The following is a 27,732-nucleotide window of genomic DNA, read 5'->3' on the forward strand; positions in this document are numbered from 1 at the left end:
ACCTAAGGCATTTGACAGTGTGAATCACAATTTTCTCCTAAATAAATTGAGGTTTTATAGAATTCAGCCAACCAAAGGATAATTATACATAATCAAAATAAGGCAAAAAGCTATATTTAATGATTCAACCAATGTAAATAGAGGAGCTTCATCTGACCAGGGAGAAACCACATAGGGGGTTTCACTAGTCCCAATCTTAAGTCCATTATTGTTTCCCTATTATGTAAATTACTACCTGTCTAATATACAAGTAGTTCTTTCTGCAGATAACACTAGCACTGTAACCAATCCAAATATATATGCAACAAGATAACAACAGGTAAATACTGTTCTCAGAAGTATTATTGAATGGTTTTCTGCAAATGGCCCCACTATCAATTTGAAAAGGCACAACATTTTAAGTTCTGCACATTTAGAGGTACTACACCAATGATAAGAGCAAGGAAATAGTAACTAGGATGGGACCTTCAAAATTTTGAAGCATCCAGGATAATGAGAATTTAGACGAAAAAACACATTCTAGAACTCCCAAAGTATAACGAGTGTTCGAATGAAAAGGTATGAGATGCTGTAACATCCAAACCTACTGAAATTTGTATACACCACTTTGGGACAACATAGTGAGACATCTAGGGACATGAGTGTCACTTTCGGCACAGTTGTGTACATGCTCGGGCACATGGTGCAGGAAAGAACAAGGCAGTTGTATGTTCCATCCATTTGATGAAGCAGTGCATGTGATGACACCATGGGTCACACTGCAAAATTCAATTTAACGACTGAGTAGCAGCAAGATGTTATCAGATTTCTGACTGCAGAAGGGGTTAAACCAACCAATATTCGTAGCCAGATGGTGGTTGTATACATGTGAGCCTGTGTGTCCAACATACCAGTGAGAAAAAGGAGTGCCCATTTTTGTGATGTGTTTAAGTGAGGACGCAACACTAGGCACTAGGCCAGGCGAACTATGGCTGAACTCATTGTCAAGGTGCACGACCTGGTAAGAAGTGATCAGTGTGTCACAATACGAATGCTGAAAGAGGTGGTGGGGGCCAGTGTCTGAACAGTGTGGGCAACTGTGCACAAGTTGCATTACCGGAATGTGAAGGCGCAATGGATTCCAAAACAGTTCAGCAAACCACAAATGCAACACTTGTTCCAGTATCTTCAAGATATCGCTTTCTTGGAGCGGACTGCTGCTGGACATACGAGCTGGTGCCGTTGTTTCAAGCCAGAGACAAAGCAGGACAGCATACAATGGAAGCATGTGTTGTCACCTCCCCTAAGAAATTCAGAGCTGTGCCTTCAGCAGGCAAGGTGATGCTCATCATCTTTTTCAATTTTTGAGATACAATACCCATTGAATTCCTTGAACACAGAAAAACCATTAACAGTAATGTGTACTGAGAGACACTCCATAGCCTATGCCAGTCCATCAAGAGCAAACATCCTGAGCTCGTGGAGAAAGTGATTCTGTTCCATGATAATGAGTCTCTACACATCTCCAAGGTCACACAAAGTGTAATGGCCTAGATGAAGCAGTAGGATAATTGTGCTCAAGCCTCTAGTGATTACTTTTGACTAAAGACTTCATTTATACCCACCGTTTTGTGGGCGTCTTTTCTTTTGAACACCTGTCATAACTTAGTTCAGCCGTATTAGCACTCTGAAATGCTGCAAATTTTTGGGAGAGACAAATCAGTAAGTTACGGTATTCTGTGTATTTTCATATGGATTAATGTTTTGGGTAATTAACCTTTAACCCATGAGTGGGTGCGCATATGTATAAAGTGCGTGCCAATGACAAGTAACACTGTCTTGTACCATTCCACTGTTTTTTACAACTGCGAGTCTGTACCTATTCCTTCATCATTGCTTCAGCTAACACAGCAATAAATGGTACTGTAATACATCTAAATGAGCAGCAGTAATATAAAATAATAGCGGTGAGAAAAAATTTACTATCCAAGCGAGAAAATGACCCAGATTCTGAGCTAGCAGCACAATCTCACAATGAAGCTGTTCTCCAAGACATAGTTATTAAATGTTTGGCAGGGAGCTGATGGAACTAGGCTGTTTAATGCTCGGAGGGGGTCACTGCTGTGGGGTAACACTTGTACATGGCAACTGAGCAAGAAAATGCAAGTTTATTTTATTATTGTTTAACTAAACTCTGATAAGTTTATGTTATTGCTGTCTAATTAAAGTATGATTAAATGGAGATTTTTCCCATACATGTTTACCTTGGTAACATAAAAACAGCTAATCTTTAGTGCACACAAAGTACGCCACACGTCAACTTATGTTATGTAAATCAACATGGCCACTCGACGGTTATGAAAGTCTTCATTGCTTAAAAGAATGCTGTCAAAATAAAGTGGTGCTCCCCATAATCACCTTGCCGACATCTGCCTATGGGGTTATGCACACTGACTTCTTCTACAACACGGTATATTTATTCCCTCATGAAGTTTGTTGTAAATAACCCACTACAATTCAAAAGAAACAATGATGTATGTAATTACAATAACAGAAGAAAAAATGTCATTCACTGTTCTGAATTAGGGTTGTGTTTAGCACAAAAAGATGTTTACAATACTGCCACAAAATTTTTTGTCTCTTATTCAAGGGCACAGAAAGTCTGACCGACAGCAGTGATAAGATCGAAAACAAATGTAAAAAGTTCCACCTTGAGAAGTACTATTCTGTATAAAAATTCCTGTTTCTGCCATGTGTAGAAGGTGGGTAGGAAATAAATAAAACTTTGTGAATTGTCAGCATGTTTAAATATTTACATATGAATGTGTAGTGTGAATGTAAAACGATTTGTTCCATATCATTACAATTAATAGTACGAACCAGTCATGGAATATGGAACTAACTAACAAGAGAAAGTTTATTCCACCTTTTATTCTACTATGAGGCAAAAGTTTTTGTATTGTAGTGTTTACAGATATTGCTAATTAATTGGTTTATGTACTTATTGACAATATTAATACAGTCATTGCTGAAGCTGCTTCTGAAAATAATTGGCCTCAGCTTCTAGTTCATGTAGAAAATGAGGCAAACCAGTTTTCTGGCTATATGAAAAACTTACAAACAGAACATGTTCTCATGATCTGTTATTTTGCTGAAAATTACTCTTTACTCCTTCAATATGAAACTCAGTCGTACAGCTGGAGGATCAGCTAAACCTCTTTTTGTTGTGTACTGCAATGATGATAACGCAAACATCTGACTTAGGCCTTCGTGTTTTATTGTTTTAAACACAATACAGTGGCATTTTATGTTCTCCAGTGAAAGATGCCCAACATAAAAAGTATGTTCTACTTTCCTAGTGGTAGTGTTGCACCATATAAAAACAGAAAGAAATTTTTGACACAAAATTCCACAAGACTGATTACATCGCTGAAATAAAATTGCACTATTATGCCACAGCACATGGCAAAAGTGCTCTCTATGGACACGGTGGTCACTAAAAAACCCACTGCTAAAACCAGTTTACAAAGGCCAAATGAAAATCAAATCAATTTTTAATTACATACAGCACAGAAATACAAGAAAAATGAAACAGGGCTACTATCACAATTCAGTAATTCAAAAATAATCCCACGGGCTCACAATGTGCTCTCTCATTCCAGGGACTGATTTTTCAGGTTGCAATTAAGTCTTACTTCTTGAATGGTAAATCAAGCACACAAACCAATTTTAAACACCATGCTTTCTTAGATGGTTCGGGCATGATTGAAAATGGATTTGTTACAACTATCTTAAGCAAATTATGCCAGTTGGTGGTACATTGCGTAAAATCTTGAAATGGACAATAATCCTACAAAATTAAAGTTTAGTGCCATTCGTCCTAAAAGGTTTATGCAGTTTTTTTAATCCTTACCTAAACAATGAAATCTTAGAAGCATTACCTACCTGACTGTAACATGAGAAGGGTTGAAGCCTGTATGTTAACATCAAGAATCTCTACAATGAAAGTTGATTTAGATACCATATCATGACTTATTTGTAAGACTTCACTTATAGCTCAAGTGAGTACTTTAGATTTCCTTGTGTACCTTCTTTATTTATTGTTATTCTCCATTTCAGAAAAATATTGCTTAAAACTTTTCTAAAAAAGAAAATGGTGTTCATTAAAATGATTATTACACACGTGATTCTGTTTCAGGTAACTTTTATTGCTTGAATATTTTATCAGGTTTCAACTCAAGGATTATCTAGCACTAAAGCATGTGTCTGGAAGCAAAGATCACAGGATTGAATCCTGGACAGACCAAAGATTTTTTCAGTCTGTCTTTAACCTAGAATTCACCTCTCAGTGATATTAAGATTTGTCAGAATCAACTGGCATTTCGTGTGGTGGGTGTCTAAAATGAGGTCTCATGCAAAAAGTTTGTACCTCATGATGGCACCATAAGTAAAGACAGTTCCTGCAAGACACAGTAACGAATAAGAGAAGTTGGCATAGACACGCCCCCAAATGTTTCCTTATGCTGACACTGCCAAAAGTGGAAGTTATTTATGTCCGAGCAAAGTGCCGCTCGCCCCTATCACTATGTAATCCGCAATCAATTTACTACGCCAGTCTCGCCATTGTAGATCTGACTATATGTGAATAGAAAAGTTATTCTGAGCTTATTATCAGTTAAAGACTATTGTACTCTGATATGAAATTATCATTCTGTAATTAAGTGCTAAATATTAATAAGTGTCAGCGACAGCATCAATTTCATGTCATCTGTATGAACACTAATTGTTTCTAAAGTTAAGTATTTACCATGTTCAAGTTTTAATAAATTACTAATAATTTGCATGGGTGGTGTATTATCTGCTCCCCATTAAACTGTAAGTCCCTCTCACCAGTTAAAGTAGCTTACGGACATGCAAGTCGCTGAAGTGGTGTCCAATTGAAAGATTTGCATCAGGCTACTGAGACATATGAAATTATTACTATAATAAACATGTAACCTTTTTCTCAATAAGCTTACTACCACAGCTCAGTTTTAAAGGAAAGTTGTAACTTAACAATTTTATACAAAAAATTTTTAGTTCTGAAGTATGTAATATGACGTTCTTAATTTTACATCTCAAAAAGCCATTCTTTTTCAATCTTATAATTTAAGACATACTTAAAAATAAAAGTGATGTTTTTATATTTTCCACAAGAGATTTTTCAGATTTCCGTGAACTCAACCAAACGTTATAGCATTATCTAATATATAAGGGGGAAACATTGTTTCCAAAGATCTAGCAATGCACCAGACTGATTTACTTCATATTTTTACACAATACTCACATACATTTGAACAAACAAGTGCTATATATTTCTTTAATCAACAATTTGCAGGTTTTCTATTAAAACTGTGTGAGAAAGAAAATGCTGGTCAGTGAAAAATGTGCAGTTTTGTTTTCTTCTTGCAGGAAGTTTCAACAGAAAAACTACATACCGTATTTACTCGAATCTAAGCCGCACTTTTTTCCGGTTTTCGTAATCCAAAAAATCGCCTGCGGCTTAGAATCGAGTGCAAAGCAAGCGGAAGTTCTGAAAAATGTTGGTAGGTGCCGTCACAACTAACTAATGCTGTCGGAATATATGTAGCGCTACACAGGCATGCTTTGCAGGCACAAAGATAAATACTGGCGCCAAAACCTCTGAGTCAGTAAATAAATTTAAAAAAAAGGTAGAAGACGAGCCTTTTTCTCCGCCCCGAGTTTCGACCACTGGATTTTCATACATTATCCAGCGAAGTAAATACAAATTCCGTATTGTTCATCTTCGAATGTAGCAGAATTTCAATGTACTACGAAAATCCGACTGGCAAGACTGTTTGGGATGTTTGTCAATATGGCCAACTCTACGTTCTGAATTTTTCCCTACGTGTGAGAAGAGATGGTTGCTAATAGGAACTTCTATGAATTGTGAATCACATGCAGTATTCTCTTCACCATGAGAATAATACGAATATAAACATTTTGCAATGTAGTCTTTCGTGTTTGCTGCGATCTCATTTAAATCCTGTCTGCCTAATAAACTACGAAACTACTGTGAGACAACAGCAAACGCGGAAGAAAATACATTTCATGTCATGTTTATATTCGTATTATTCTTATGCCCAATAGTGATAGTCAGAAACGAAGTACGGCAATTGACTAGATTTTTAAATCTAAGATGACCCTAATTTCTGTGCAGAATTGTAATGTACAAAAGAGGTGTCTGCAAAGATTTTCAAACGGAGAAAAATTTTAGCTAAACTCTCGTTCAGAACATCATCTATCATACGCAGTCTATTATTTGGTTCTTGCTGTTCATTATCGAAGAAAGCAGCAGTGTAAGTAACAACAAACAGCAGTCTCTTGCCATTGTTTCGCTAATGAGTGAATTCCTCCCTTTTTTTTATTGTAAGCGACGGTAGCGCGCACAAAAGCAAGCCATGCCGCGACAAACAATGCATGACAATTCAATAATGCATTTTCAGCTTAGAGTGACGTAAACACCTATAACAAAGAAAACGGCACTTATCAGATCGAAGAAAAATAAGCAATCGATTCAAACCAGACGAAGCACGTGAAAAAGGAAGGGTACTCGTATAAATACGGACGGAGCGCCTGATGCATAGCAATGGCAACCTGATAAAGCTTAACTGCTAAGCGTAAGTCTCGAACCAAGCTACTGTAGCTGTATCGTCATTCATTCGACCTAAATTGTGTCTCATATTACGATGGACCAACTTTGTTTCGATTTTGAGGTGCGGCTTAGATTCGGGATTTTTTTTCCTTGACTAAGAGTATCATTTTTCAGGTGCGGCTTAGATTCGAGTAAATATGGTGTTAAGAAACTTGTATCTGTGCTTATCAAAAGGTCAACAGGTAAATACATTTGGATTTACTTACAAAAAGAGTGCTCTTACCATGGTCAATTTTAAATATACTTTCACTAGTAGTTTATAAAATAAGTTCATATTCCCACCATACATATTAAAAAAGTGAAAAGTGTATATTCTGAACTTATGTAGTTTTGTTAATTATAAATAATTAAAGAAAACCTTAAATACAAGAAAAACCAAAATCACAGGACTTTGTTTCATTCATATTATATAGGATTTATTATAGTTTCAAGTAATACAATTAAAGTGGGTGAAGCTGCGACAAGGAGCCGAAATTTGCATTCTGACAGTTCCCCAGGGGACCACAGTTAGGACGTATGACGTCTGATAAAGAATCATGGGATTTTTTTTTTTGCGAACACCTGATGGATTTGAATCTAGTGCACTTGCACGAGTCGACCTTAAACTTTCATGTACATGCACGAATTTTTTCCTGCCTGTTGATAGAATCTGCTGCTGGTAAGCAACAGTTGTGTCAGGTAGTATGTAGTGCTCACGTCGGTTTATTGTAAAAGATATGATGGAACAACTGGAGCAGCACTACTGCACCAAATTTTCCAGGAAACAGGGCGACAGCCAGGTGGAAGGTTCAGATGGCTTTTGGTAATGATGCTATGGGCATCGAACAGATTAAGGAGACGTTCAATAGGTTTAATGATGGCTGCACATTGGTGGATAGTGAGACATGCATTGGTCAGCCGTCCACATGCCAAAATGACAAGGTCATTGCCAAAGTGAGCACTGTGACACTATGAAACCATCGTGTGACTATCAGAAAATTGTGAAAGAGGTGGGCATCAGCACTTTTTCGGCACATTTCACTGTGACCAAAGATTTGGCCATGAGGAGAGTGTCAGCAAATTGATGGAGCAAACACAACTTCATGTAGAAGTTTCACAGGACATTCTAGTCTCCACAAACAGTGACGTCGACTTTGTAAACATCATAATCACTGGTGACGAGGCCTGGGTGTACGGGTACGGCCCAGAAACCAAATTCCAGTCATCACAATGGAAGCATTCCTTATTACCATCACCAAAGAAGGCCCGTCAAGTGCACAAGAATGCCAAATTTTTGCAGACTGCTTCCTTTGACTCCTGCGGTGTGGTGCACCAATAGTACGCACCACAGGGTCAAACAATCACCAAGGAGAAGTACAGGGATGTCCTCCTGTCACTTATGTGATGCTGTGCAGAACAAGAGACCGAACTTGCAGCCAACAGGAAATTGGCGCCTCCATCACAACAATGATCCAGCACATTTCTCGCACTTGATTCAGACTTTTTTGGCAAAAAGCAAATGCCTGTGCTTCAATAGGCTTCTTACTCTCGTGATATGGCTCCCTGCGACTTCTCGTTGTTCCCCAAACTCAAGAGGCCCCTGAAAGGAATGCGATTTTAGACAAGAGAGGGCATTACGCAGCAACAGCCAAGCTAAACTCCATTCTGAAATAGACTTTCTTATTTTGCTTCCAACAATGGCAGTGCTGCTGGGAGAAATGTATGGAGTGCCGGAGTCCCAAGGGAACTACTTTAAGGGTGATTAGGCGTCCAACGCTCCAGGTAAGCCTGTCCTCCCCCTGCCAGTCAAAGGCCAGATACTTTTCTAACAGACCTCTTATACCCAATTCCCACACACACATTTGCTGGATTCACTAGATGTATTATGTCAGACTAAAACTTAAGGGCTTTACAATGACTTCTGATTCATCTTCCTAGCATCTCTAGAACAATTTCTTTTGCATTGCACTCACAGAAAAATGAAAAATTTTCACTTCTTGAAGTTTACAGAAAGGTGATGTTCGCATCAAGAGTGTATGAATTTTTGTTTCATTTTGTTTTTTTTTTTAAATTTTATTCTTTTTGCAAAAAGCAATGTATGCATCATGAGCATATGAAAATTTGTACTTTTTGTCATCTCTATAGGCATGACGAAGGAGTATATAGACGGTCTATACAGGGGCAATGTTCTTGAGGACAATATTATGGAAATGGAAGAGGAGGTAGATGAAGATGAAATGGGAGATATGATATTGCGTGAAGAGTTTGACAGAGCACTGAAAGACCTAAGTGGAAACAAGGCCCCAGGAGTAGACAACATTCCATTAGAACTACCGACAGCCTTGAGAGAGCCAGTCCTGACAAAACTCTACCATCTGGTGAGCAAGATGTATGAGACAGGCGAAATACCCTCAGACTTCAAGAAGAATATAATAATTCCAACCCCAAAGAAAGCAGGTGTTGACAGATGTGAAAATTACCAAACTATCAGTTTAATAAGTCACAGCTGCAAAATACTAATGCGAATTCTTCACAGACGAATGGAAAAACTGGTAGAAGTTGACCTCAGGGAAGATCAGTTTGGATTCCGTAGAAATGTTGGAACTCGTGAGGCAATACTGACTTATCTTAGAAGCTAGATTAAGGAAAGGCAAACCTATGTTTCTAGCATTTGTAGACTTAGAGAAAGCTTTCGACAATGTTGACTGAAATACTCTCTTTCAAATTCTGAAGGTGGCAGGGGTAGAATACAGGGAGCGAAAGGCTATTTACAATTTGTACAGAAACCAGATGGCAGTTATAAGAGTTGAGCGACATGAAAGGGAAGCAGTGGTTGGGAAGGGAGTGAGACAGGGTTGTAGTTTCTCCCCTATGTTATTCAATCTGTATATTGAGCAAGCAATAAACGAAACAAAAGAAAAATTCGGAGTAGGTATTAAAATCCATGGAGAAGAAATAAAAACTTTGAGGTTCGCCGATGACATTGTAATTCTGTCAGAGACAGCAAAGGACTTGGAAGAGCAGTTGAACGGAATGGATAGTGTCTTGAAAGGAGGATATAAGATGAACATCAACAAAAGCAAAACGAGGATAATGGAATGCATTCGAATTAAGTCGGGTGATGCTGAGGGAATAAGATTAGGAAATGAGACACTTGAAGTTGTAAAGGAGTTTTGCTATTTGGGGAGCAAAATAACTCATGATGGTCGAAGTAGAGAGGATATAAAATGTAGACTGGCAATGGCAAGGAAAGCGTTTCTGAAGAGAAATTTGTTAACATCAAGTATTGATTTAAGTGTCAAGAAGTCGTTTCTGAGGGTATTTGTATGGAGTGTGGTCATGTATGGAAGTGAAACATGGACGATAAATAGTTTGGACAAGAAGAGCTTTTGAAATGTGGTGCTACAGAAGAATGCTGAAGATTAGATGGGTAGATCACATAACTAATGAGGAGGTATTGAATAGAATTGGGGAGAAGAGGACTAGAAGAAGGGATCGGTTTGTAGGACATGTTCTGAGGCATCAAGGGATCACCAATTTAGTACTGGAGGGCAGCGTGGAGGGTAAAAATCATAGAGGGAGACCAAGAGATGAATACACTAAGCAGATTCAGAGGGATGTAGACTGCCGTAGGTACTGGGAGATGAAGAACCTTGCACAGAATAGAGTAGCATGGAGAGCTGCATCAAACCAGTCTCAGGACTGAAGACCACAACAACAACAACAACATAGACACACAGATCCTAACATCTGCCTGGAGCGATTTAGGGAAAACATGGAAAACCCAATTCAGGACGGCTAGATGAGGGGTGAACTGTCACCCTCTCGAATGCGACAACACTGTGCTAACCACTGAGCTGCCTCACTCAGTTCCTTAAAATATATGATGCACTCTTCCAATACGGCGCATACTGACTGGCATGTGTCGTAGTTGCATACTGCAGAGTCCTCTCATTACAGAAGGAATCTTTATGTCCAAGAGAAATGTATAATACAGAAGTGACATGAGCATTGTGACAATATATCTACACCACAGATAGCTTTTACCAACCAGTTTGTTGTTCCTCAGTTTTAGCAGATCCTCCTCACAAAAAGGCATAAACTTAAGCCTAAAAAATAAATTGTTGCACGAAAGAGGACTCTCCTTGCACAACAGGAGGTATTGTGCAAATCCTGTAGCAAATGCCAGTTAGTTGCCCGAAATTCTCACATGCCTGCAAAACCAGCAAAATATCACCTTCTGTCCCAGATATTTAAGGCCAGGCCTGCGCAAAATTTGTGCTCCTGTGCTATTCAGAAGAGGTGTGCAAGTGACACAGTTACGTGTCGAAGGCTGCGGCAAGCAGAAAAAGGTGCAGGATGTGCTCATAAATCAGTGTAACTACTTCTAGGAGGTAAACGTATCCATTCATACAGTGCATTACAAGCATGTAATGTTGTGATTATTAAACACTATGCTCAGACTTCAAATAACATGAAAAAATAAATCAACTTACACTTCACACTTCAGAAGAAAATGCTCATAAAAATATACCTCTACTAATCTTCAAAAGCTTCTATTTCTTAGAAGTGGACAAAGATTAAAGGATGCCATAAAATTAAATACTTAGTAAAAATCTAAAATGTGCAATAAATACAAAATCGTGACATTAAAACTACTACAAACATCAACTTTATACTTTTTGAAGTACCTCTCATTAATTTTAGAAACAGTCCAACTCAGTTGATATTGTATTATTCAGTATTTGAGTACTGTTAGGATGCTGTAATAGAATGTTACTATTAATTCAGACCAAACAAGCACAGTAGCAAAAAACTTTTTTATTTTTTAGTTCATTACAATGGGTGGCAGGATGTACACTAGTACTATCGCTAACGACACATTTGCTTACAGGTCGGCACAAAAACAGAAATGTGGTAGCACAATAGGAAATAATCAATAATATTTATTTAGAATTATGATAAAAACTTTACTTTACTTCTGGTAATTGTGTGACTCATGGCACTTGATGCTGTGTATCTAATACAAAGAAATACAAATAATTTACCAGTCTCTTGCAGTCTATGAAACAGTCAATTTGACTGACTGTCATTGTGCACACTCTAGGTTGACTGGATCTAGTTCTCCAAAAATAACAAACACTAAGTTGGGATGTAGTCTTCAGAATGCAGCTCATGGAACTGCGCTCTGTAATTTAACTGCAAAAATTGTACTGAGCTGGCTGACTATGTATGTGTCTATGCCTGTAGGCAGAATGATCTCCACTCCAGCAGCACTAGGAGCAACCGTAGTAATCCCTCGATCTCAGCTCTGTCTTTGCTGATGAATACAAAGTTCTGATGGACGTGGCAGCACAAGTGAGCCCCATTTGGAGGATGCTGTTTGGAACTGAGAGGCGCCAGGCAAGTGGTTCTTCTTGTGTGGTGGCCGCTTCTCATGATATTTGCTGTGTACTTTTGAACTTGGTACACAAGTACAAGGATTGTCCGTAAAATAAGGTTCCCATGACGCTACAGTCCCGTAAAGCGCTGTACAGTGGATCCCACGATTCTGTAGTGTATCTTGGTTCCCCCACTCCAAATCTCCTGCCTAGCGAGCTGCCTGCGGAGCTCAGTCTTGGCTTGGCAGCCGTATGTGATGGATCTCCCCCTCGCTTCGCCTGCCAGGTGTGAGCTGAGTTCGGTGATCTGTTTCCTGTCTGCAAAAAACATTTCGCCGGCAGAAATCCACTCTCAGCTATGCAAAATCTATGGAGACAAGTGTATGAGCATACAACACGTGCGCAAATGGTGCAGAGAGTTCAAGAACAGGCATACTGACATCCATGGTGAACGTTTTGGACGGCCATCTGTTTCCGACGAAACAATTGCAAAAGTGGAGGCAGCGGTGCTCTCAGATCAAAGAGTGACGGTTCATGAGCTCTACGAAATGATCCCTGACATCAGCAAAACCTCTACTGACAAGATTTTGACGGAGCTCCTAGGGTACGCTAAGGTTTGCGCAAAGTGGGTGCCAAGAATGCTGACTGAAGACCAGAAACATCAACGCGTTGAAGAGGCCCAAGAACTACTTCAAGATCATGGAACTCATGGCAAGGAATACCTCGACTCCATCGTCACTGGAGATGGAACTTGGGTGCACTACCGCACACTGGAAACCAAAGAACAGTCCAAACAATGGAAGCACCTACAGTCACCGAGATCCCGAAAACTCAAACAAACGTAAAGTGTCGGCAAAGTGGTGCCAGCAGTGTTTTGGGACAGGAAGGGGGTATTGTTGTGAGAGTTCTTGCCCACCGGTACAACAGTCAGCGCTGCCGGGTACTGCGAGACACTGCAAAAATTGCGCCGTGCAATTCAAAATAAGAGGAGGGGTATGTTGTCCAAGAGGGTGCGTTTGCATCAGGATAATGCTCGACAACACACCACTACAGCTAACAACGAGCTCATCGCGAAATTTGGATGGGGTATTGTCAAACACCCACCCTACAGCTCGGACTTAGCCCCCAAGTGACTACCATCTCTTCCCTGACATGAAGGAACACCTGGATGGAACGCATTTCGACGACAGAGAAGAGCTGGAAGAAGTGGTTCTCAGTTATCTGCATGGCTTGGTGGCAGCTTCTTTTTTTTGACTCGGGCATTAAAAAGTTCATACACCGCATGCAAAAACGTATTGACCTCAGTGGGGACTATGTAGGAAAATAGGTTAAAGTCTGCACTTTTCAAAAATGTACGCATTCATGAAATAAACATTTTACACTGTGAAAAAAAAAAAAAAAAAAAAAAAAGGGAACCTTATTTTACAGGCACCCCTCGTACATACTGCACATATAAAATAGGGCTGATCTGTGTCAAGTGAAAAAATCTAGAAAGATACACGCAGCTCAACAATTCTCAGTTTTGATGAGGTACGTCGTGGTGGTCTAGCAGCTAAAGCACTAGACTCTGGTCCTGGAGGTCCCGAGTTCAATCTCGGATAGGGATGGGAATACTTCCTTGCTCCCATCCCTCCAAAACAGTGCCAGGTCCACTCAGTCTGCTATCAAATAAGTAACAGGTATCTTCTGAGGGGGTGAAATGTAGCCAGGGTGATGTGTCCGCCAAACTTGCATCGTGGCAAAGAAAAGGCAAGCATGTATCTCCAGTGGCCCAGGAGAAGGACTGAACAGCTCCACAATGACACATTAAATAAACATAACTTAGGCTCCTATGAAACTGCAGAAACACTTCAAATCCACTCTCTCTCATAAACACAAGTGGTATACTGGGTGGGTGTAATGTCTATATAATTACTTTACCAGTCCAATCAATACTGATCACAAATGATACTTTATCATTTGACACACTGTCAAGTCAAGTCTTGTTTCATCAACTGACACAAAGTAGCATTGATCCTATGATCAACTTTGGCTTTTTATTCTTTTTAAACAAAATAAGTTAAATACCACACATTTTCTTTGTAATATTTAAATAAATCACTTGGCGTTAAAATTTGGCTTGTTACGGAATGCTAAAGTCTAGGTCATGACGCTAAACATTTAACTGCAACTACAATTCAAGCAGTGTGATTTGCCAGAGGTTAATTCAAATAATTCCATTCTGTACTAACATTAAAATCCATATACTGCTAGCACAGCCAACCAAAATTTCTTAATAATGTTTAATGGCAAACCTCGTAATTACATTTAGAAATGGGGAATCCACTGAATTATATCTTTTTAAAATTTTCCAGTGTCATATGTAGTGTGCAAATATAATGAAATGTTCAACTATTCATGATAATATGTGATGGTAAGGCTAGCTTCAAGACATTTGGATCTTATAAAAAAAACTGTATCCCAATTCCATGATTATCATTTTTCAATCTATTTTTGTATTTATTTCATGTTTACAGTACTGCAGAAAACAGATGGTTATAAATTATTTCGTAACTTTTAATGCTTCTTTGCTAATGGAGACTTGGTAGCAAATGAAGTAAAAAAAAGTCTGTAATATTCCATTTCTTTAAAATTCTTTTCACAGCTCCCCCTGTAGACATTTACTGCTAAAATTCTGAGAACCCACGTGTGTTGTGTACCTCTAGTGTACAGGCCATGTGCTCTGTTACTGCGCACTACTTCTCCACAGGACATAGTAAGAATAATGACTGGACCACAGTGTTCTGACATGCCAATACATTCTGGGATTACATCCTAAAGGAATTGGAGATCTCCCTTATAAATAAGGACATCCGTAGTATCCTGCCCACTCATCTACTATAGGGTGCCTGGGAAGCTGTTTTCTCGGATTACTAGACAACAATTCTAGAAAATTATATTAATGGAATTTATTACAGTAAGTTAAATTGACAATACTTAACTTTGCGTATTGACAAAGATGTGCCACAAGCAAATAGTGACATGTAAATAATCAATGTCCTTTGGTATATACAATTTCAATGCAAGCAAAACAAAACAGTTCATAAGTCATTGCTATAGCGTTTGAATGATGGCTCGTCATCCACTCCAGCCGCGGCGCTTATATTCTCTCCGCCCCTGTCTTGGTGTTGTCTAGTCAGTGTACTATGGCTGACATCATCTTACAGCCCCCTCTGCTGTAACATTCCAGGCCGATGTGCCAGCACTTGATGTTACACCAGAACACCATCAGTTACTGCTAAGTGAATTCTGAAGTTGCTCCAAGCAAAACACCTGTGAATTAGTAGCTTTGTTCTCCCATTTTTATTCCAATGCCAGCTACCTATTCAGTTAATGATGCTCCACGAAATATACAATGATATCTATATTCGAGTCAGTGTGTCATGCCACTGCAGAAAATAAAAATTAAGACGCGACTACAGAATGTGTGTCATCTGCTAAAACAACTGACAAAGTAGACAGCAAACATAGACGTAAACAGTTAAAAAAAATGGGCACCACATCAAAGTGGTGCACCCTCAAGGGTTGAGAGCAGTAGGTACAGAGTGGGGCAAGGTCATCACTTAATAAATGGTGGTGACTAAAATGACAGTGTCCTATACACAGCTGAGCTAAAATGATTTTCTTGTGACATGAGTGCTGAGAGAAAGTTGGTCATGCTACTGGGAAAGGTTTAATGTCCCGGAGTGTGTTCCTCTGGAGAGAAGACCATTGTGCACTCCAAATCAATACTACATGTCGACAGACAGCAACAAGGAGATCATCCGAGGAAACAGAATGACTAGCATGCCGAGGGAGGAGGGCTGCAGCCTTTGCAGCAGCATCAGCAGCTTCGTTCCCTGGCAAGCTGATGTGATTAGGAACCCACAGGAACATCACGTTGGCTCCCCGCACAGTGAGTGGGTGAGTGGAGACATTCTTGGATCCACAGTAAAAAAAGGGTGGACTGGATACGGTGCAAGAAGGCTCTGAGAAAATCTGAGTACGTGACACAATTGAGAAGGCCATGTCGTCGGATGTACTGGGTGGCCAGATAAAGGGTGTAGAGCTCCACAATAAAAATCGAGCACTGGTCAAGAAACTGATAGTGAAAAGGATTATTAAGCACAGAAGCACACCCGACACCACGGTTGGTCGGTGTAAACGAAGACAGTGTCCCCAAGCCGCTTGCTAAGTGCAAGAAACTTGTTACGATACACCAGGCCAGTAGTAGTGTCCTTAGGAAGCAAATGAAGTCCGAAGTGAACACACACCTTGGCACGAAGCCGGGAACTCCTGGAGGCAACACAGATGACAGGCACAGCCCATACTGGCGGTCACGGGAAGCATAAAAAATGTGAGCATAGGATGGATGACCGGGCAAAGAAGACAGATGGCTCATATAATGACTGAGGAGAATATCCCACAGGTATGGCAATATTAAGTCAGTAGCCACAGCATGAAGACTCTCAACGGGACTATAGCCCGCGTCACTTAGGATGGCTCTTCTTCACATCGAGCCAGAGCATTAAGGAAGCATGCAAGGATGAGGACCATGCAAGCGGAGCAGCAGAGAGCGGGTAAAGTCCACACTGCCGAACTGCACTGCTGTGGACAACAGTCAGGCTCATTTGCCTACGGTGCATCATATTATACGTTCAAATCTATGAGGGGAACAGTAAATATTAAAAACAAATTCTATCAATCATCATGAGAGAAATATTAATTCACGTCTTGAAGATGTTGCATCCACCGGCGCCATGGATTTACTCCTTGTGGCGTTGGGAGATGAGAACAGCTGACACAGCTTTGTGAAGACGTGAAGTACAATTTCTCTCTCTCTCTCTCTCTCTCTCTCTCTCTCTCTCTCTCGTGTGTGTGTTTCGACTATAGTTAAGTGTAATCACTGTGCATAAAAAAGAATTAGTGGTAGAAAAGACTAATGTAACAGACTATCACAACAAGTGGTCAGTAAGGTGTCATATTATTCGCTGTTAACAGGCATTATGAGTGTAAAGTAACTCGTTTGACATTATAGCGACAGACTGCATTTATAAACCACAATTAACCATCATCTGCAAATAACTCCATGGAATGCTGACTGACAACATCGAAAACCTCTGATAACTCAACAAGTAACATTTTAGGGCCTTATTCCGTTCGTGCCTTGAAAATGACAGAGGTTTGCATGTGGAAGTATCAGACTTTGATGAATTTATCCAGCCGCATTCTCGCATGTTATTACAGCATATAACATGGTGGGAGAAGCTTAACTTCTCCTTGGATGATATGTTGCACATTATAGGCTGCATAATTCAAAGGATACAAAGTCATAATCAAAAGGCTAGGAAGTTCTCATAATTATGTATGCAATTGATATGTTGACAAACACATTCTGTAAACAAGTAGTCCTTAAAACTAAAAAATATTATTAATTTGTTCCAAAGTCTACATCATAATACCACCACCACTTCTATTTGAGTGTTTCTGAACAATCTGATCGTAAATTTACGATGATAGGTTCAAGGCTTATATCCATCACCACTTCCCAGTCAAATTCTTCTTTCTGAAGCTTTTCAGCATGTCGCACAGACTGTACCCATGCTACAGGTGGGATGTTGTCTATTGCCTAATGCACTAAGCGATTCAGTGTACATTATCTTTAATGTTCTGTTTTTATCTCCCACATAGCCTTAACTAACCCTTCACCCAAATTAATTCCATGATGACAGACTGGTTTGATGCGGCCCGCCACGAATTTCTTTCCTGTGCTAACCTCTTCATCTCAGAGTAGCACTTGCAACCTACGTCCTCAATTATTTGCTTGACATATTCCAATCTCTGTCTTCCTATACAGTTTTTGCCCTCTACAGCTCCCTCTAGTACCGTGGAAGACATTCCCTCATGTCTTAGCAGATGTCCTACCATCCTGTCCCTTCTCCTTATCAGTGTTTTCCACATATTCCTTTCCTCTCCGATTCTGCGAAGAACCTCCTCATTCCTTACCTTATCAGTCCACCTAATTTTCAACATTCGTCTATAGCACCACATCTCAAATGCTTCGATTCTCTTCTGTTCCGGTTTTCCCACAGTCCATGTTTCACTACCATACAATGCTGTACTTCAGACGTACATCCTCAGAAATTTCTTCCTCAAATTAAGGCCGGTATTTGATATTAGTAGACTTCTCTTGGCCAGAAATGCCTTTTTTGCCATAGTGAGTCTGCTTTTGATGTCCTCCTTGCTCCGTCCGTCATTGGTTATTTTACTGTCTAGATAGCAGAATTCTTTAACTTCATTGACTTCGTGACCATCAATCCTGATGTTAAGTTTCTCGCTGTTCTCATTTCTACTACTTCTCATTACCTTCGTCTTTCTCCGATTTACTCTCAAACCATACTGTGTACTCATTAGACTGCTCATTCCGTTCAGCAGATCATTTAATTCTTCTTCACTTTCACTCAGGATAGCAATGTCATCAGCGAATCGTATCATTGATATCCTTTCACCTTGTATTTTAATTCCACTCCTGAACCTTTCTTTTATTTCCATCATTGCTTCTTCGATGTACAGATTGAAGAGTAGGGGCGAAAGGCTACAGCCTTGTCTTACACCCTTCTTAATACGAGCACTTCGTTCTTGATCGTCCACTCTTATTATTCCCTCTTGGTTGTTGTACATATCGTATATGACCCGTCTCTCCCTATAGCTTACCCCAACTTTTTTCAGAATCTTGAACAGCTTGCACCATTTTATATTGTCGAACGCTTTTTCCAGGTCGACAAATCCTATGAAAGTGTCTTGATTTTTCTTTAGCCTTGCTTCTATTATTAGCTGTAACGTCAGAATTGCCTCTCTCGTCCCTTTACTTTTCCTAAAGCCAAACTGGTCTTCACCTAGTGCATTCTCAATTTTCTTTTCCATTCTTCTGTATATTATTCTTGTAAGCAGCTTCGATGCATGAGCTGTTAAGCTGATTGTGCGATAAATCTCGCACTTGTCAGCTCTTGCCATCTTCGCAATTGTGTGGATGATGCTTTTCCGAAAGTCAGATGGTATATCGCCAGACTCGTATATTCTACACACCAACGTGAATAGTCGTTTTGTTGCCTCTTCCCCCAATGATTTTAGAAATTTTGATGGAACGTTATCTATCCCTTCTGCCTTATTTGACCGTAAGTCCTCCAAAGCTCTTTTAAATTCCGATTCTAATACTGGATCCCCTATCTCTTCTAAATCGACTCCTGTTTCTTCTTCTATCACATCAGACAAATCTTCACCCTCGTAGAGGCTTTCAATGTATTCTTTCCACCTATCTGCTCTCTCCTCTGCATTTAACAGTGGAATTCCCGTTGCACTCTTAATGTTACCACCGTTGCTTTTAATGTCACCAAAGGTTGTTTTGACTTTCCTGTATGCTGAGTCTGTCCTTCCGACAATCATATCTTTTTCGATGTCTTCACATTTTTCCTGCAGCCATTTCGTCTTAGCTTCCCTGCACTTCCTATTTATTTCATTCCTCAGCAACTTGTATTTCTGTATTCCTGATTTTCCCGGAACATGTTTGTACTTCCTCCTTTCATCGATCAACTGAAGTATTTCTTCTGTTACCCATGGTTTCTTCGCAGCTACCTTCTTTGTACCTATGTTTTCCTTCCCAACTTCTGTGATGGCCCTTTTTAGAGATGTCCATTCCTCTTCAACTGTACTGCCTACTGAGCTATTCCTTATTGCTGTATCTATAGCGTTAGAGAACTTCAAATGTATCTCGTCATTCCTTAGTACTTCCGTATCCCACTTCTTTGTGTATTGATTCTTCCTGACTAATGTCTTGAACTTCAGCCTACTCTTCATCACTACTATATTGTGATCTGAGTCTATATCTGCTCCTGGGTACGCCTTACAATCCAGTATCTGATTTCGGAATCTCTGTCTGACCATGATGTAATCTAATTGAAATCTTCCTGTATCTCCCGGCCTTTTCCAAGTATACCTCCTCCTCTTGTGATTCTTGAACATGGTATTCGCTATTACTAGCTGAAACTTGTTACAGAACTCAATTAGTCTTTCTCCTCTTTCATTCCTTGTCCCAAGCCCATATTCTCCTGTAACCTTTTCTTCTACTCCTTCCCCTACAACTGCATTCCAGTCGCCCATGACTATTAAATTTTTGTCCCCCTTTACATACTGCATTAGCCTTTCAATATCCTCGTACACTTTCTCTATCTGTTCATCTTCAGCTTGCGACGTCGGCATGTATACCTGAACTATCGCTGTCGGTGTTGGTCTGCTGTCGATTCTGATTAGAACAACTCAGTCACTGAATTGACTGCTAGCTGCTCAGAAAGAGAATGAATATTATTGGCTGCCAGTGGCTAGTGGAGGGGAATGCACAGAACACCTGAAATTTGGGCTGCCTTCCTGCATGACACAGACTATAGGCCTAGTATAGGAGGCACCAGTGGCTAAAAATCCATAATCCAATTTCAAATACATGAGGGACTGGTTTAAATGGAGGAGGATGGTCGATCCACTCCCCACATGGCACCGCATAAAACACTGAGGGAGCGAGTACAACAAGCTGCCAGGTAAGAAACGTGGGAAGACTACCAGAGGTTCCTATCAAATGCGAGTCCCAAAAATTTCGATGTGTCAACGAACAAAAGAAGGAATGGGCCGAGATGTAAGGATGGGGGAAGAAATTCCCACCACCACCACCATAAGTTCATACAAACAGCCTTGTCAGCAGAAAAGCTCCACGAGTAAACATGATCCCAGGCACTGCTCAAGCAGACAGTTTAAATGAGAGCTGCAATAGATCGCAAAGTCATCAACGAAAAGAGAGCCTGAGATACCTGTTGGGAGACAATCCATAACAGAGTTAATGGCTATGGCAAATGAGATGATGCTGAGCACAGAACCCTGAGGCACCATATTCTCTTGAGTAAAAGTGTCTGACAGAGCTGCCCACATGTACCTTAAAAACCCAGTCTTTTAAAAATTCCCGGACAAAAAGGGGGAGGCAACCCTGGAAGCCCCACTCGTACATAACACGGAGGGTACCCATCCTCCAGCGGGTGCCATACACCTTCTCCAAATCAAAAAACATGGCCACAGTTTGGCACTTTCAGAAAAACAATGTTCGTAATACGAGTTGACAAGGTGGTGATCAACTGCAGAGTGGTGCCTGTGGAATCCACATTGGGCTTTAGGGGGGAGATTCCAAGACTCAAGCTATCACACCAGCCCACCATTAATCATATATTCTATCACCTTGCATATGCTACTGCTACTGGTGACAGAATACGGGTGTAGCTATGGGTATGACAATGGCCTCCTGCCAGTAACTGGGAAGTATGCCACCTGGCAAAATGTTGTTACAACTATGGAGCAGAAAGCATAGGCCCTCAGGAGATAGATGTTGCAACATCAGAATGTGAATGTCGTCCGGTCCTGATGCAGATGGCTGGGACAAAGAAAGTGGATGCTGAAGCTCCCTCAAGGAAAAAGCAGTATTGTAAAATTCATGATTCTGGGAGGAAAAGATATCATATGTTGATCGTGTTAGGACAGCAACCAGCCACAAATTTACTTTGAGTTCCTTTATTCAAAGGAAACCGTTACCGGTTTCGAATCGTTGCGATTCATCATCAGACGGTTTACACGCTTTCTTTCTACATTTGGTGTGTTTTTTACAGATTAATTGTCCTAAAATATAAATAAAACACAATTACAAAACACGCCACACACAGATGGTTGCGTTGCACATTTTCGTTGCATGTGACTTACGTGAAATGTCGGTTTCGAGTGATTGTTTCTATAACGTTCATCCAATCGATGTAAATGCATTCCCACTGCATCCTCGTTGTTGCACACGTAATAGTTCTCATTGTACACTTTAGATTTGTCACTGAGTTCATTCCAACCACGCACCACATGTTTTGGTACATACAAAGAGCTTACAAACATATGGGTGTCACAGATGCTATGATATATCGTAACATTTGACGATGATGTCCTATGTTTGGAAAGGATCATATATTCTTTTACAAAACTGTTATGTCTTTTACATTAGTGTAGAGAGACTGATTTTTTTTTTTTAAATATATAAGTATAAATCTGTTATTGCTAATTTAATTATAAAGTTTTTTATATATATTTAGAGCTGTATAGGTAAAATAGTACATTATTTTATTACATTTGGCAGCATGAGAATTTTATAGTAACAAATTTTCTACTTGATCTGCAGATAGGTGTATTAATATTATTTTTTGCTTTGGAGGCTGGAAAGCAATTTTTGGAAATTTTTCAGGAAAGGGGTGTTAGCCAACTCTGTTTGTTCGTTAAGGATATAGTCTGGGGTGCTGTTTTGTGTGTGTGTATTTCTAATTCTTCTAATATATTCATAGTGGCCCCTTTTTCTGTTAGATGTAAAATCTTTAAGTTGTCCTCAATGTTACCCACTGAATAGTTTTCTTTAGCAATATGGGCTGCAAATGCTGATTTGTTCAAGTTACCGAGTCTTAGGGCGTCAATATGTTCTTTATATCTAATTTCAAAACTTCTGCCTGTCTGTCCAATGTAGAATTTGGGGCATGTATCACACTTGAGTTTGTATATTCCTGATTTGCGGTAGGGACTCTTGGAGGTGTTTACATCATGTGTCACTTTTTGTTGTAATTTATTTTTTGTGGAAAAGCTGATTCTAATATTTTTCTTCTTTTTGAATAAGTTTGCTATTTGGTATGAAAGTGGGCCTATGTATGGGAGAGTAGCATATTTAGGTTTGGCTTCAGTGGCACACTGATTTGACTTGAAGTGACTGCTGTGAAGTGGATTTGTGGGTTTTGTCTGCATTTTGTTGTGGAGTTTTTCTATTATTGTGGGTTTATATTCATTATTATGAGCAACTGTTTTAATTATATTGATTTCATTTTGTTGATCTGTGTCACTCATTGGTACTTTTTTAATTCGGTGTAGCATCGTTCTGAAATATGCCATTTTTTGTTGGCGGGGGTGGCAAGATGAGTTGCTAATACTGACATCTGTGGTGGTAGGTTTTCTGTAAATACTGAATTGATGTTTATTGTTAGTATTGCAAATTTTCAGGTCAAGAAAGTTAATGCTTTTATTAGTTTCATGTTCAACTGTGAATTTAATATTTTTGTGCATTTTGCTAAGATCTGCTGCTAATGTATCTATTTCATTGCTTGTACCATCAAAAAGCAGTATTGTATCATCAACATATCTTCTGTAGTATATTATTTTGTTTGAGATGTGCTGGTTGGCAGAAAAGAATTTTTGTTCTATATGGTTGATATAAATGTCAGCCAATATCCCAGCTAAGCTACTTCCCATTGCCAAATCATCATGTTGTTGGTACAGTTTGTTGCTGAAGCTAAAGTAATTATGGTCTAGAATAAGTGAAAGTATTTCTATGAGTTCACAGATCTCTGCAACACTAATTTTCTTATATTTAAGCAGATTGTTTCTTATAATGTTAATAGTCTCTTTTACAGGGATGTTCGTGTACAGGTTGACTATGTCTAGTGATGCTAATTTAGCTGTTGGTGGGATGTGGATGTCTTTGATTAAGCTTATGAGTTCATGTGTGTTATGTATGGTGTAGTTATTTTCAAATGTATAGTATTTGGTAATGAGGTCTTTTAATTTACGGCTTATGAAGTATGCAGGGCTGTTTCTTGAGTTAACAATCGGGCGAATGGGACAATTTTCTTTATGAACCTTTGGCTGTGCACGCAGTTTTGGTGCCGAGGGATTCATTGTTATGCAGTTACGTATTTCATATTTGTTCAGTAAAAAGTTACAGTTTTGTAGTAGCTTTCGGAGTTTAGTTTGGAATTTTACTGTAGGATCCGTCTTTATTTCAGTAATATTGTTACTATGGAAAAATTGCAAGGTTTTCTCTACATATTCCCTTTCATGCATTATGATTAAAGAATTTCCTTTGTCAGCTTTTACTATGAGTGCTTTACTTTCAGACAGTTTGCTATTAATATTTTTCAAATCTTTAAGTTCAGTGTTTTTGCGGGTATTATTTGTTTGAAGTTGTTTCATTATCAGTTTATTTGTCTCGTATGCAAATGCATTTTTCTCACATGTGTCTAGTTTTGCTGTGTCACAAGCAAGTTTTGTGCAGGCTATGAGGTTTTTAACACTGTGATTATTGAGATTTGTTCCAATATTATGTTTCAGACCTTTATTTAACAAAGTGAGTTCACTGCTGCTAAATTGGATATCAGTTGTATTAATGACTATCAAAAAATTTGTGTTGGCTTAGCTGTTTGTTATTATCAAACTCTGGATTGTTCATAGATTTTAAGGCTTCAATTTTCTTTTTGTGTTTGGATAGGATTATCTTTTGTTCTTTGTCTACTTTATCGTCTATGTGCTGTAGGATGTGCGAGAATTGTAAAGGTGAGAGGCTGTGTCCTAGCTGCAGATGCAAGTTGTACATGACATTGTTTAAGTGTTCTTTTTTCTTGTATTGCATTTTAATCTCTGTTTTTAACCATATATTTTCACATTTTTGCTTAGCAAATCTGGCAGCTTTAGTTTTGCAGTTAATTTTGACTTTGACATATTTTGGGACTATTTTAAGTGACATACACTCTTTGTTGAATTTAATGTTAAGAGACGTTTTCATTACGTTAATTTTATGTTTCTTGAAAGCATGTATATTTCTCATTACCTGGCGAGGTAAGCTTAATGCAATTTTGTCATACTTGGCACCGCTGCCCATTTCATTTGGTAGTAGACATTTTTGAAATGTTTGCAAAATATCAAACCAAAGTATTAGAGGTATCAAGATGGTCTATAATAACACTGCTTTGGTCAAACTAGGAAGCAGGGAATGAACCACTGTTCCTAAATGCCAATGGAGATTACCCCAAACAGCAGAAGAGGGTGTAAAACTGTTAAAAGAGCTTTGGAAAGGAAGCCAACTAGGTTTTTGCCATCCCTGAAAATGTGTTAAGACTGTGTACAAGGGATACAGTTTACCATTTTGGGATGGCGTTTATAAACACGGACAGCTCATCTCCGTATGCATATTGTGTTGCGACGTATCTCAGTCCACCTGTGAGGAAGAGGAACGAGGTATGGAAGATTCTGCAGCAGTAGGGATAGCGTTTGTAAGGTATTCTACCTCGTCATCAATGCAGGAATGTTGATCAAACATGGCTTGTGAGGAATAGAGCTGCCAGTAAGCTTCGGAGAATTGCCAGTTGGTTGAAAACACAGATGGGATAGGCGATAGCAAATGAATGACACAGGGGAATTGGTCACTTGAGTGTGTGTCAAAGAGAACAGACCATTAGAGATGACAAACAAGCTGAGCAGTACAGATCGAAGGTCCAAGTGGGAAAAAGAGTGTGGAGTCAGAGAGAAATGTGGGTACCCATATTCATTGAGTTGGATGAAGATATCCACTAAGAGAGAGCCTCTCAGACGGGTGTGGAGAGCTCCAAAGGGATGGTTGGCATTTAAGTCGCTGAGCAGCAACAAAGGAGGAGGAAGTTGTGCAATAAGTTGCAAAAAGTCTGCCCTGGAGACAGAGGAAGATGAGGGTGAGTAGATGTTGCAAAGAGAGAAGGTGATACTGAGAAGGGAAAGAGGGAGAGCAACAGTTTGAAGCTGGGTGTGGAAGGAAATGGTGTGACTATGGACATCATCCTCAATGAGCAACATGACTCTCTCATGAGACAGAGTCCTCACCTTGGGGTGTGACCAAAACTGACTGAAGTGAAGCGTAGGAGATGAAAGCGATTGTGAGGACGTAATTTTGTTTCCTGGAGACAAAACAACTGGACAGTACGGCAGTATGATCACAAGAGGAGCTGTAATTCAATCCTATTGGATCTGATGCCACGAATGTTCTATTGGAGAATAACCATATCCGATGATAGACAGGAGATGGGCCAAAAAAGGGGACAATCACGGCAGTGGCTTCCAAGTGCCAGAATTCGAACATGCAGAACGACCAGGTTCAGAGGTTGGAGGATCCTGGTCCATCAGTTCCGCAGAGATGTCGGTACTTGCCTTCGGTTGGCCAACGAACTGGCTGTTGGCAAAGTACCCATGCAAAACTGAGATTGGCCAGGTGAGGGTATTGAGTCATGACACAGCTGAAGAAGAATGCTGAGGTGGAGAAGGTGAAGATTGTCTACCTTTGTTCAACTTCTTAGAGCCTTGGCATCTGTCAGGCGCAGACCCAGACGTTAGCTGGCTAGATGTACGCAGAAAGTCATTGCGGGAGTACTCCTCTTTGGATTTCCTAACTTCTGTTTGTGAGGCATGTAATTTCACTAATTCAGGCAAAGGTTTATTGGTACAGCGTGCACCTGGAGCAGCTGAAGATGAGGGTGTGGCTACTGAGCTGGACAATTCCACAACCAAGGCAGATAAAGTCACACATCTGCATAGCCATGTCCACCTTAGGTCGAGGTGTAGCAAGAACTGTACTGTAATTGCAAGAGGGTAGTGTACAAAGATTGTGGTAGTCAAAATTTTCCGAGCAATGTGAGTAGGAACCTTTGAAACTTCACCTGGATCTTCTGAATGCCTCTCTTTGAGGCAGGTTGGACAGTCACAGAAACAAAAATGTTGCATTTTCATAAGACTCACAGGTGTAGTTGTAGCGCTGACATTTATAGCAACTTGTGGGGTTCAGGATACATGGTCTGACATTAACTGCTTCATAGCCAGCTGTAATTTTTGACTGAAGTACCACTTATGGTCAAATGCGTGGAATAGGGTGCGGGTTGGCACTAATTCTTTATCAAATCTTTTCATGACATGGAGAGTTCAACCACTACCTTGACAGCAAGATAGGCTGTTATTTAAGCCTCGATTAGGCTATCAAGCAGCTGAGTGTATATGACACCAGGGGAGAAATTCAGAGCACAGTCTACCTCTAATAGGATAGCTGTGGAGAAGCGTTGCATTAACCAGTTTCTGTGCGTGAAGAAGCTCTACCTGTCTCCAGAAGCAAGGTCCCATTATGCAACCAAGAGTAGAACTTCACAGGACCGGCAAGGGCCTCTACAGTCTTCTGAATTAACAAATGGAAACCACCATGAAATTGTGACCATCTTCTGTGCATGACACCTCAAATTACAGGGTGCAGCCATGAGAGACATCAATTCTTTCATCTCAACCCATTTATGTTTCTGAGATGAGGAACTCTTTGCAGAAAAATCCCCATGCTTGCCAGCGTCTACAATGGTACGCTCCTTCCTGCTGGCGGCCCTCCTTAGGGAGGCTCACCTGCCTTAGGCGAATCACCACAACTCAGATCACACCTCCCAGATTCCAGACAGAAGGACCAATCGGCATAGAGGAAGGTACCACCTCAAGCAATCAACCCTCCCTGGGCTTGGCTTTACCAGAGGGTACATACAAACCCTACTTGTTGACCTGGGGTTGGAAATTACGCTTTACCCAGTCACCTTTTGCATGTCAAATGTATAGGCCAGCCTGCAGGAAAGCATAGTGGAAAAAAGAGACTTCAGAGACTTAAAATGCCAAAGCGGAGGAAGAGTAAGAAGAGGACGGACAGGGAAAGAACGATAGGTGACAGGACAAATCCATACACAGTTTTACCAAGAACTTCAGTTTGCCGAAGGAGGCATATGACTC

General features: G+C 39.9%; 1 protein-coding gene across 1 annotated transcript in view; it reads right to left on the reverse strand.

Annotated features, from left to right (window-relative positions):
* Nucleotides 1-27,732, reverse strand: part of LOC124789944 (guanine nucleotide-binding protein subunit alpha homolog) — a 71,453-nt gene that overhangs the window by 37,407 nt on the left and 6,314 nt on the right. The gene's annotated exons all lie outside the window — the stretch shown is intronic.

This window comes from Schistocerca piceifrons, chromosome 3 (assembly GCF_021461385.2).
Source record: "Schistocerca piceifrons isolate TAMUIC-IGC-003096 chromosome 3, iqSchPice1.1, whole genome shotgun sequence".
In the NCBI taxonomy this organism is placed as follows: Eukaryota; Metazoa; Arthropoda; class Insecta; order Orthoptera; family Acrididae; genus Schistocerca; species Schistocerca piceifrons.